The sequence below is a fragment of the Alligator sinensis genome, unplaced genomic scaffold (genome assembly GCF_000455745.1).
Source record: "Alligator sinensis unplaced genomic scaffold, ASM45574v1 scaffold63_1, whole genome shotgun sequence".
NCBI lineage: Eukaryota > Metazoa > Chordata > Crocodylia > Alligatoridae > Alligator > Alligator sinensis.
Window position 1 is genome coordinate 371,477 of NW_005842811.1, and position 12,519 is coordinate 383,995.

Below are 12,519 nucleotides of genomic sequence, written 5' to 3' on the forward strand. Positions count from 1 at the left end.
GTTTGTGTTTGGTTTCAGTTTGGCCTAGTGCCCAGGGGAAGACTAGAGGGGACTCAACGACTGAAGGAAGACCTGGTGGTTTGGAAGGACTGAAAGGGCTATATTGGAGGTCCCATAGCACCTGTGGGGCATGCGCCAGTCCCATAGTGCCCAGAGGGGCAATCCTATAGAGCCTGCAAGGGGCAATTATATTAGCACCTGAGAGGCACAGACTGGGGGGCAGAGGGCCCAGAACCCAAGAGGGACAAGACTTGGACTTGGGGGCCAGAGAGCCCAAAGCTTGGAGCAGGGCAGAGATGGAGCCTGGGACCCACATACTGAGAGAGGGGGACACTAGGGAGGCTCAGTGCCTGACTGGGCATAGACAAAACCCTTGGAAGGCTACCCAAAAAATTGGGAACCCTTAAGTTTGGTTTGGTCAGTAGACTACAGCTAGCAGGCTCAGTGAGAGCAAGAAGGATGGATGCTAAGAAGGCTGAAGCTCAACAAGGGAACAATGGTAGGCTCATTCTAGGTCCCTCAGGTAGCCTCCCTCCTTTCCAAATAATAGCATGGAAGGTGTGATGGATGAGTAAAAGAGGTGAGAACCCCTAGTTTGAGCCAGGGCATGCATTGCGTGGCCACCAGTGAGCCTTGCAGCCACCCTGGGACCCAAAGCTGTCTCGCTGAGTATATTGGGAACAGTGTACATGGGCCTAGCTGATATGGGGTGGGCAAGCAGTGAACTAGAATAAATCAGGCTTTGCTTTTTGTGCAAAACATAACTATTATGGCTGTTTCCTTGTCCACCTGCATCTACTTGCCTAGAGCGGGATGGGGGGCTGGACCTGATGATCTGCAAGGTCTCTTCCAGCCCCTAACATCTATGAATCTACCTTCTGCTTCCTTCACTGGTTGTTTATTGTTTCAACCTTAGTTATGAGTCCTTTAGTAGCAAGACCTAACAGAACAAGGAGCAATGGTCTTGAGTTGCAGCAAAGGAAATCGAGGTTAGATATTAGGAAAAAGTCTCTCACTAGGAGGGGAGTAAAGTACTGGAACAGGTTATCCAGAGAGGTGGTTGTGGAATCTCGATCCTTGGAGGTTTTTAAGACCTGGCTAGACAAAGCCATGGGTGGGATGAGAGAGTTGGGGATAGACCTGCTTTGAGTAGTTTGAGGGTTGGCATAGATGACCTCCTGAGGTCCCTTTCAACCCTAACTTTCTATGATTCTTAATACTGCTTTTAACTCACTGGGGCCCTGGTACTTTACAAACATAAGTAATAGCTAGAATAGTAATAAACAGCTTCTCGGTCTCAAAATAGATATTTTTTGTTTGTTTGTTTGTTTAAGCTTGGCTGTAACAAGTGATAATACAGTAGATAAAACTATTGATGTAGTTGAGCAGCTGGATGTATTTAATATCTTCTGCTTGGTCCATACTCATACCGACAGACCTTCTATGTAGGTGTTGATGGAATCCCCTACACCAGGGGTGCTCAACCTTCAGCCCAGATGGTTCTCAGTTTGGCCATCTGTAATAGTACTGACCCATCTCAGAAGGGAAGGAAGATGCCATGGAAGTGAAAGGAAATATTGTTGATATAATTTAATGTATTATATAGCCTATATCAGGGGTGGGCAAAATGCGAGCCGGATGCGGCCTGCCAGGCCGTTCTATCCAGTCCGTGGGGCCTCTAAAAAGTTTAGAAAATGAATACTTATCTGCCTCTGGCTGCCTGTCATGCAGCCCTCGATGGCTTGCCAAAACTCAATAAATGGCCGTCTGCCCAAAATAATTGCCTGCCTCTGGCCTATATAAACATGAGAGCCAAAGCATGGGTAGCCTTTGCGAAGAGCTTGTAGAAGAGAGAGAGAACTCTGGCCACAATAAACTGCACATCCCCTAGTTCAGTATAGTCCCACCCCATCCCTTCCCACTTTATTCAGGGGTAAAACCGGTTGCAGAATAAGAAGCCATCCACAAGCTCTGTTGTTCTTCAGTGTGACTTGTAAAAGAAGTTGGTCTACACAGTGGCACATTACTTGTGTGTGCTATAAAGAGAGCAATCCTGGGATGTTGAGCAGGGTTAGACATGGAGTGAGTGCTCTAAGGAAAACTAGGTCAGAATATGTCCATCTGGAGGCAGAGGTAGACGTCTGTACGTGCCAGTACCCTCTCCATGCGGATGCTTCACAGGGCTGTTTGGGATGTTCTCCTAAGCTGAGCATCTGGGCCCTTGCCTTGTATTTATTCAAGTCAGTGGCAGATTGCATACTGAAGGGAATACTGTAGAACAACGCTACCAGCTGTGATGGGGGCAAGCCGCAAGTCCCTGTTATGTACAGTGGCTGCTCTGGAATTCGGCTTTGGGAAAGAGCTGAGAGGATGCTTCCCATAATGACGACAAGGTGGAAAAGAGATTTTAGTTGGTGCCAGGCTTGGCAGAGCACCTTTGGCATCGTTACTGAATGATGGTGGGACTTTGTGATAGTATTCATGATATGCCAGGGTGCCTAGATTTGTATTTGTTGCTTATTACATTTAAATTTGAACAAATAGAAGCAGAATTTGATTGCAACAATAACCTCCGGCTGGGACTGGGGCTGCAACCATAACCTCTGGCTGGCCTTGGACAGTGACTTCATCTCCCATTGCTTCTACATGAAGGATCAAGCCCTTGGCTATCTGCACCTCACTTGCACAGTCTGGCTTGAAGAGCTTCCTCAATACCATAATTAGCCAAAATTACTCTCGGGGAAAATATAACCGTAACAAAAACTTACTATCTCTCTTTTAAAACGATTTAACTATTACAAAACTGAAGCTGCTGGTCCAAGGGCTTTGCAAAGTTGAATCCACTCCAAAGGTGTTTGGATCAAGTTTATTAAACCATTTTTATTCACATGGATCTATAGACATACAAAAACCTGTACATGTGGATAAAAGGGTCTAGTCCCAATGCTGAGGAGCCTGCAAATTTGAAAGTAAAACACAATCAAAATGGAAACAAACTTCTGGGGATGAAGTAAGGAGAAGGGGTAAAGAGGAAGAATACAGGGGGGAAAAAGTAGTATTCTTGGGTAGTGAAGGTTGCCTATAAAGCACACAGGATTTATTGATTGTTTAGAAATGTATTATAGAAAACGAGGGCTGGAAGGGACCTCAGGAGGTCGCATCTAGTCTACCCCCCTGCTCAAAGCAGGACCAGCCCCAACTACATCATCCCAGACAAGGCTTGGTCAAGCTGGGTCCTAAAAACGTCCAAGGATGGAGAGTCCACCACTTCTCTAGGTAACCCATTCCAGTGTTTCACCACTCTCCTCATGAGACAGCTTTTCCTAGTATCCAACCTAAACTTCCCTTGCTGCAGCTTGAGCCCGTTGCTCCTTGTTCTGTCATCTTTCACCACTGAGAACAGTCCAGCTCCATCCTCTTTGTAACCCCTGTTAGGGTAGTTAAAGGCTGCTATCAAATCCCCCTCAGCCTTCTCTTCTGCAGACTAAGTAAGCCCAGTTCCCTCAGCCTCCCTTCACAAATCATGTGTTTCCAGTCCCCTAACCACTTTTGATGCCCTCCACTGGACTCTTTCCAACTTGTCTGCATCCCTTCTGTAGTGGGGGCCTCACCAGTGCTGAATAGAGGGGAATAATCACTTCCTTTGCCCTGCTGGCAGCACTTCTACTAACAAAGCCCAGTATGCTATCAGCCTTTTTTGCAATAAGGGTACACTGCTGACTTTCATCCATCTCATCTGTCCTCTGTAACCTGCAGGTCCTTTTTTGCAAAGCTGCTGCTTGGCCAGTTGGTCCCGAGCATATAGAGGTGCATGGGATTCTTCAGTCCTAAGTAAAGAACTTTGCATTTGTCCCTGTTGAACCTCATGTGAGATTTTTATTTTATTTATTTATTTTGGTTCGATCCTCCAGTTTGTCTAGGTCATTCTGAATCCTAGCCCTACCCTCCACAGTATCCCCAACACCTCCTTCTCCACCCCCCCCCCCAACTCTTGGTGTCATCTGCAAACTTGCTGAGAGTGCACTCCATCCCATCTTCCAAATTGTTAATGAAGATATTAAACAAAACCAGCCCCAGGACCAGCCCCTGGGGCACTCCACTTGATACCAGCTGCCAGCTAGTCCTCGAGCCATTGATCACTACCTGTTGAGTCTGATGATCCAGCCAGATTTCTATCCACTTTAGTCCATTCATCCAGCCCATGCTTCCTTAGCTTCCTTGCAAGAATCCTGTGGGAGATGGTATCAAAAGCCTTGCTAAACTCCAGGTATTTCATGTCCACTACTCTCCCCGCAGCCAGTCATCTCATCATAGAAGGCAATTGGTTTGGTCAGACATGACTTGCCCCTGGTGAATCCACGTTAACTGTTCCTAATCGCCTTCTTCTCCTCCAAATGCTTAGAAATAGGTTCCTTGAGGACCTGCTCCATGATTTTTTCTGGGAATCAAGGTGAGGCTGACTAGTCTGTAGTTTTGGGTTACTTGCACTGGATTTGGTGGGAGGGACCAGGGTGGAAATACTTGATCAATTTAATTCACCTTTTTAGAAGATTCTCCTCCACAGGGTATTTTAATTTTCCAAAACCGACTAGGTTAAGGGTTCCTCGCTTTTAAATGGGGACCGTTTCACTTTGAGTATAAGGCCAAAAGGGATCACTTTGCTCATTAAATCTGTCCTTCTGCCTAATGCAAACAGATAGAGGTACCGTTGTTTTTAAATCTCCTGCAATGGTTTTCCCCAGGTACGTATTTATGTAGATAACACCTCAAATCTGTCCCAGTCGTACCAAACATCTACATTATACAGCAAAGATGTCGGCACTTCGTACAACAAAAAGAAAATGGATTAAATTCCCCACACAATTAACAGAGTACTCTGTTTACAGCAGAACCAGGAGTCGACAGTAGCAGGTAATGTTTCCTGATGCTTTTTGGTGGTTTTTTTTTTTTTTTTTTTTCCTGAGAAAATATGACAAAGTACATTTTTCCTTTGATGTTCTCGATCACAAAACTTGAAAGTGGCTAATTATGGGCAGGTCTCCCACATTATGGCAATGCACCTGCAGGAGAGTCAACTAGCATCTCTGGTATCTGGGACTGGGCCACCTAGACTGCTTCCTCGAGCATCTTGAGCTATTGCTGATGCATGTAGTGAGCGCTCCCGATTCTCGCTAAAAAGCTTTACTAGGTCTCATCCATCCTGGTTGTTCCTTTGACTGCTGCACCTTAGTAAGTGATTAAACTATTTCTTTTTGTAAAGCATTATGGATCCTACAGTAGAAGAGTGGCCATAGGCATATGGAAATTATTATATTCCAAATCCCTGTCTTGAGGCAGAGGTTGAACTGGAAAAAGGAAAGTCGTACACTTCTCTTAATCTCTGCCTACAAACTGAGCTCCACCCCCTTGACATGTCCAAATGATGTTTCTCACCATGCATAGTGAAGATCTTCAAAACTGGATCATCGCGCTCTCTCCTTGTCTGCTGCTTGCTGCCCACTTTCTTTCTTGTCCCCTGTAATGGTCAGCGGAGTAGTTAACAATGTTGAGATGGGAATTATCACCAGTAAGCTTCAGGGTTAACAGACCCACTGAGCTGAAATGGACACTTCATACCACTTGGAGCTACTTCAGGAAACCTACAGGCTCCACCAGAAGTCGCCTCCTCAGTTACACACAGGTCACATTTTGGGGTGTTTTCTGTGGAACTGGAAGAGCTAGTGATTGGGGCAGGTTCACTGTCCTATCCAAGCAGAACTCAGTGTCCTGGGGATTGAGCAGCAGACCGGACCTGGTTGTGATCTCATGAGGTCCCTTCCAGCCCTAAATTTCTGTGACTCCCTGATCTGAGCTGCCCAGCCCAGGTGCATATTAGAGCCTCAGGGCAACAACTCTGATGGGTGATTACTTGGCAGGCTCTACTCCACCGTGCCCTGGTTCTGGACACACCAAACATAGCTGCACTCCCCTATATGCTGAAGATGGATGGTGGCTTGCGAAGGATACAGCAGAGCCCCTTGGCTGTCTTTCCTGGGGCCGGGAGCTTCTCGGCACCCCTCTGTACTGCCTATCTTAGTATTACATTAATTTTACCTTAGAAAATTCAGCCCCTGATTCTCTAAATGAAGGCTGAGAATCTGGAGGATGAGATGGGACCACGTAGGGATCTATGTCAGTGTAACTACAGCTGTTTGTATTAATAATTTGCTTTCTACTGGTGTAATTCCCTGCATGGACGAGCACTTGGGCAGATTCTGGTTTGCCAGCTGCTGCCGCTCCTGGCATCAGTATGATCCCTGCTGTGGGGGAGGTGGAAATAGTAAATCAGCCATTTGGCTGGACCAATGTAAGCCATGTCTTTCCCTTTTTTGCACTTCCACAACGCTTCGTATGAGGTTAGGCTGACCATCATAGAGGACAGTCCGGTTGTCCTCTGCGGACATGAAACTGGATGTCTTTATGTCTTGAAGAGTAAAATAGAGGCTGTAAAGGCGTTGGGTTTTGTGTCCATAGAGGACAGAGGAGCAGCACCCTACATGCAGTCCCAATGCCAACCGGCCTACAAGTTCCTGTGAGATCCACGTTTCCCGTCCTCTACCCCATCGTTTCTCAACCTGTGGTACGTGTACCCCTGGGGGCACGCGAGACATAGGCAGGAGGTACACGGGTACCCCAACACACTCTCTTGCCCCTTCTCCCTCTCAAAACTATGGCAAAAAATTTGGTGCAATTAAAAAAAAAAAAAATGAACTTCCCCAGTACTCATTTGGCATGCCGCGTTTTGCGTGGCACTGGATTCAGCCCCCCTAGCTTTGTAGCTGGGCTGGAGGCGATGTTGGCCATACTCGAGTTGTGCACCCCGGTGTAAAAGGTCAGACGAAGAAGCAAAGTTTGGAGGAAGAACCAAGGAGAGTCTCGCTCCGCGTGTGCGTGTGCAATGCGAACAGACCCGCTTCCTTGCAAAAACTCAACCCCCCCCCCAAAAAAGAAAAATGTTGGACGGGGGCAGGGGCATGCCCGGCCCGGCCCGCCCCGCCCCCCGCCCGCAGGTAAGAGCCCGCCGCCTTCCCCGCGCCCTGCCCGGTGCCCCGCGGCATGCAGGGGTTTGGCTGCCCCGGGCAGGGCTGGCTCTGGGGGTGGACAAGTTCCGATGCCGAGTCTACTCCCGGGGTCTGTACCGGGAACCAAGGGTCCGTGGGACGAGCGGGGTTGCGAATGAGCAGTGGCAGGACTTGAATGCATGCATGTAATGATCATCAGTGATGAGCGACAGATAGGTTTGGGGCTCGAGTATCATCGTAGTCCTGCAGTCTTTCTGGCCAATGCAATGCCTGTTGCAAGGAAGAGCTCATTAGGGATTGTGGGATCGGTCTGTAAAGTGTGACCCAGCGTGTGGCTTTATAGTCCTTAAAAAGCAACAAACCTCCAAAGAATCAAGGTTGACAGTAATAGAGGTGATTTGCAAAAAAATAATAATAATAATAAAAAATTAAAATCCTGCACTTTTAACACATCCCAAATATTGAAAGGTGCCTTTTTTCCCACCCCTGCTTTGCAAATTCCTGGCCACTTTCCCACGGTTGTGAAGTTATTCAGCTTTTCCTGTCATTAACCATTGTTTCCACTGCTTGGTCAAGCTTAACTTTGTCCTCTCACAGCTTAAAATTATAGACAGAAGTGGAAAGTATCAGGCTACTAAGTGATGTGAAATCCTTTGTCTGTTCTAGGGGGACAGAATTTGTATGACTCATGCTAAGAAGCCTCTCTGTTACTGTCTACAAAACATAACTGTATTTTTTCATGTCAAACATGTGTGTAAGTGCAAACCTGCATGTGCCACATCCACCCTCATCAGTCTACAGTGGCATGTAATCACTGCGTTTCATAAAACCAAACAGATCAATCATTCCAATTCCATTCATAAAAAATCTGCTTTTCTTCCAACCCTTGGCACGATCGGAACTGGATCTCTACCTTAGCCAAATGAACTCTGAGACGATGCATTTTTCCAATTGTTCATGTTGCTTTAATGACATCCTCATGCATGGCAGCACCAGGGAATTATTATGAGGACAGCAGGGTATGCTGTAGGATCCTAGGCTATGTCTCTCTGACAGTGAGCAAAACTTCTGGTTCTCCGATGGGGAGAACAAAGGAAGAGCTCTGTTCTGCACGGTGCTAAGGTACTGTAGATCCTCAAATCTCACTGACTTCAGTAAGCGTGGCAGAGGCTCGGCACCTGCATCTGGTGAGTCAATAGGAACAATTGGCACCTTGCTGTTGGATTTTAGTGGGTGCAAGTTGTAACCTGTATATCTCTCTCTGTACTAGGGTGCAGGGTACTAAATACAACATTTTTCTATTTAATTATCCATGCTTGTTACGTCTGTGAATGTATTTACTCTGACTGTCATGTTAATTCCCTCTTCTTGTTACACTGGGTCAATTTATAATAATGATTTAAGCCAAATTAATGTAATTGGCAGATAATCCCATTTTTATGATCAAGCTTATCTTGTCATTTTGACAAAGATGCACTTTGCCCTTTTAGTTTGAAAATCTACCTGATTTATAATATATTAATAAGAATCACTAGCATGCTGTGCCATTAGTTGTTAACCTGGCAGTGGTACCTGTCTGCACCTCTGAAGTGTACCTTGTCTTGAGTGACACGGTGCTTGTGGAATAATATTTGATGGTTCGCGACATAAAACGTGAGCCGGAAAAATTGCCTGTGTAGCTAGGAGTCCCTGAACATTTGTAGCACTTGGTTGCTCATGTTGCAAAAAATAAGCTGTTCTGCTGAGGTGGTCCTGTCAGTTTGTCTTTAAATGCTTCAAGCTGAGAACATGCTGTATTGTCAGGTATTTGGGAACATTTCTCAAAATTAGTCATGAGAACTGGTGATTTAAACAAAATTCACTCTCTAAAACTATACCCTGCAGCCAGAATCTGGGGGAATTTATAAGATGCTTTCAAAAGTGTGATTAAATGTAGTTTTAGGTTCTTGTAGTCCATTGTCAGGAAGCATTTGGATTTTGGCAGCAAGCAGTGGTATTGGTTTATCCACTCTAATTAGGATGGGGCATTGGGTTTTAGTTCTGCTCTTCTCTTGCCTTGCTGCTGAACGTCGGGCAAGTCATTTAATTTCCCTGTGTCCCAGTATAAAATGCCTGTTTCAGCAGTGCTGGTCTCACGTTGGTCACAGTCCTCACCTCGAGGAGCTTCCAGTCCTGCACTCACCTAGTCAAGTTAAACACCCAACGTTAGGGCGGTCATGTCGGGAAGATCCAGGAAGGTTTGATTTAGTGCTTGCAATAAAGTTAAGTGTCTTTTGTTCACAAGAGAAATTTTCAAGAATGTTTAAGTCGGTTTAATAAAAGATCTCGCATCTACCCGCAGAGCCTTGTCTGCCTATGTCCTTATGAAAGGTTTTACTCCATGCCTTTCAGAGGAGGTGGTGTCTTAATAGGTTTCCAGTTACATTGTCTTAATGTTACTTCACCACCCTCTCTGATGCAAGCAGTACAATATTGCAGGTTATCATTCGTCTGTAGCTCTTTTGATCTATTTACCTAAATTCCTGGTCAGGAAGGCAAATGCAGTGCCAAAGGTAAGAGATGAACAGCATCCATTTGCACCGCTCGTGGATAAGAGGTACAGATTAAAAACCTTTCAGGCTAAGCTGCAGGTTAGGGCAGTGACGAAGACCTGGCACTGTAGTATGAGATGCCAGAACCTTTTCTATCGAATTAAGAAAAAGACCCCGTACCACAGCCCACCATAACTGTCCGTGTCCTCATGCATTCATGCCAAGCTCTTCCATAATCAGATAGCAGAACACATATGGGCCAGGGGGTAAACCCATGATAATGCCAAATATCTATCAAAAATTATTTTCCAGTAGCCTACTCATTCAGGTGTTTGGTATTTAGCTCTGCATGTTTCATTCACCCTTGTAAGTCCATGATGCCTGTTTTTGAGTGGCCTCTTTAAACGTGCTGTGGTTTCTGTTACAGTTGTTACAGGGAAAATGTGGTTAGTCCATATGATTGCATGGAACGGGGCCAGGAAAAATAAAGAGCAGTTATTTCAGTTTCCCAAGTTATATAACCACTGATTGAATTCAAAGCTTGTCTAAGTCTATGTTAACCAGGGAGTTAGTCTAATAAATGATTATACCTACAGCAATCCTTGCCCATCTCCACTAAAGAAAATGTTTGGCTAAAATGAGAAGATATTTGAAATATGCAACAAGTTCCTACAGAGACATACGTGTCAGCATCACTCCTCAAACACACTTTAGATTATAATTTTTTACATCTGTTTAACAGCTGTACAACTCTCCGCACAAACTCATAAACTTTATCTCCGAGCATGGTTGTTAGCGTACGCGTGCGATAACAGCTGAGGCCAGGAGTTGCCATGCTAACGTGGCTCTAGCCTGCCTGTTCTTTCCGAGATACACAAGTCCCGCTTGGTGAACACCTTCCCTTCCACACTGGATTAAAGCATAGATACTTTAAGACCATATCCCAGTCACATCACAAGGGCAGAATATTAGTTTGCTTTCATTTTTTTTTAAGCTCAAGTTTCTAGACCTCAGAAGTGTGAAGGCAGTCTTGCCAATGGAGACACCACCATAACCCAACGCGGTGGTTTCTCTGAGCTGAGAACAACCTGAAACAAGAGTTTCAAGAGGCAGGACCTGCATCTGAGCTAGGTATTGACCATGACTTTGGCAGGGCAATGCGAATGCCACCTAAGCAGAAGACTCAGTGGGAGATGAGACAAATGCAGCAGGTTCCTGCTTTTACAAGCAGACCCACAGTCACTGGGGTTAGTACGGAGCGAGTCCTTTCCATCCTATTTTTTTTTGTGGCAGAACAGGAAAGGAAAAGGCTACATGCTGCTGCACCTGCCTCTGCCCACAAAACCATTGCTTCACTCATAGGGCACTCAGGGTCATGGATTGTTTTTTCTGGCCCTTCCTCGTGTTGTGTGCTAGGGGAACCACGGCAGAACGGCTGAGCCACCGCATCCCTGCCAGCCGAGGCAGCTTTGAGGCAGCGTTAAACATCTGCTGTAACACAAATGCTGCTGCTGCTGCTGCTGCTGCTTTATCCAAAGGGCTGGTTTCAGGATGCTCAGGGATGCTTCTCATGCAGCATTTCTCATCTGTGCTGCTCAGAGTAGTTCACAGGGAAAGTTATTTCCATTTTACAACTGCGAAATGGTGCAAGCGGCTGGCCTGGGGATGTACAACAAGCTGTTGGCAGAGCTGATTTTTAAAAAGAGAGGAACTATACTTGGAGCACATTACAAATGTTAAATTTATTCCCCAGGATTAGAGTCTCTCTGAGTGGGGAGCTGGCTGTTGTAGTAACTCCAGTAAGTAGCTTTTAAACCCCCTTTCTGCACCAGTAGCTCTGTTTAATATATTTAAGCTACACCCCCCTTTTCACTAACTGAGTAATTTTAGGATGAGCTAAATCTAATTTAGATTCTGCAGAGTTGGACCTGTGGATTTAAAAAAAATCTCAATCATATTTTGAAAATTACTTTTAAAGATATCTGACAGGGAGGGCGTTTTTCAGCAAAACTTGCAGTACCCTGGGTAGGTGTAGCTAAGGATGGATCGGCAGGGAACGGAAGAGTCGGGGACTTTTCTATGCTGTGTTGGGTTTGCAGGAGCAGATCATGTCTGGTGTTTATTCCCACTTGTTCTTTCTTTGCTGTCGCTTAACAGACATCTCGAGGCAAAGGGTGAATCTATATTTACAGCGACACACTGAAAGATGTGCGGAGCCCTCTAAAACTGTCTGGATGAACTTATGGAGCATAAAAATATGCTATTCGGTCATCAAACAGATTAAGACATCAGTGAACAAATCCTCGTTCTCTCTCCAGGTTGGGTTGTGACACTAATAAAAATATAGACTAAAACACTCATTTTTACTAAGAAAAAAATCCCAGTGAAAAAATAAACAGTGAACCCAGTCTTTGCACCTCCCAGATGAAGTGTGCGGGCAGCTTTGGTTAACAGCTGCATTTCAGTACCATAAGACATAAGGTTTCTATACGTCCCAGCATTTGCGAGCGGTAAGGCACATAACCAGATGTCGGTAGCAGTAGCAGAGTGGGTTTAATCTTTCTGGCTCCCAGACCTCTTTGAGGGAGAGCTGAAGAAGAGAAGCAGAAGTCAGCAACTCCTCAGAGATGTTGGAGAAGGGTGTTAAATCCCTCCAGCATCCTCTGGGGTGGGAAGGCAGGCATGTAGGTAGAATCAGATGGGGACCTTAGCCATCCCTCCTTGACCACAATGAAGGGCTTCTTAAACAATCATAAAAGCGTTGGTAAGAATAGAGGAACACTTGTTCCAAGAGTTCCAGACTTCAAATGGAGTTTAGGACTGCAAAACATAGGCACACTTCACTTCTGCCTTTCCTTGCTTTATCAGCAATAGAAATTCATAGATTCATAGATGTTAGGGTCAGAAGGGACCTCAATAGATCATTG

At 45.5% G+C, this 12,519-nt stretch overlaps 1 protein-coding gene across 1 annotated transcript in view; it reads left to right on the forward strand.

The window, feature by feature from the left end:
- Window positions 1-12,519, forward strand: part of RAB3B (RAB3B, member RAS oncogene family) — a 117,569-nt gene that overhangs the window by 201 nt on the left and 104,849 nt on the right. The window lies entirely within an intron of this gene.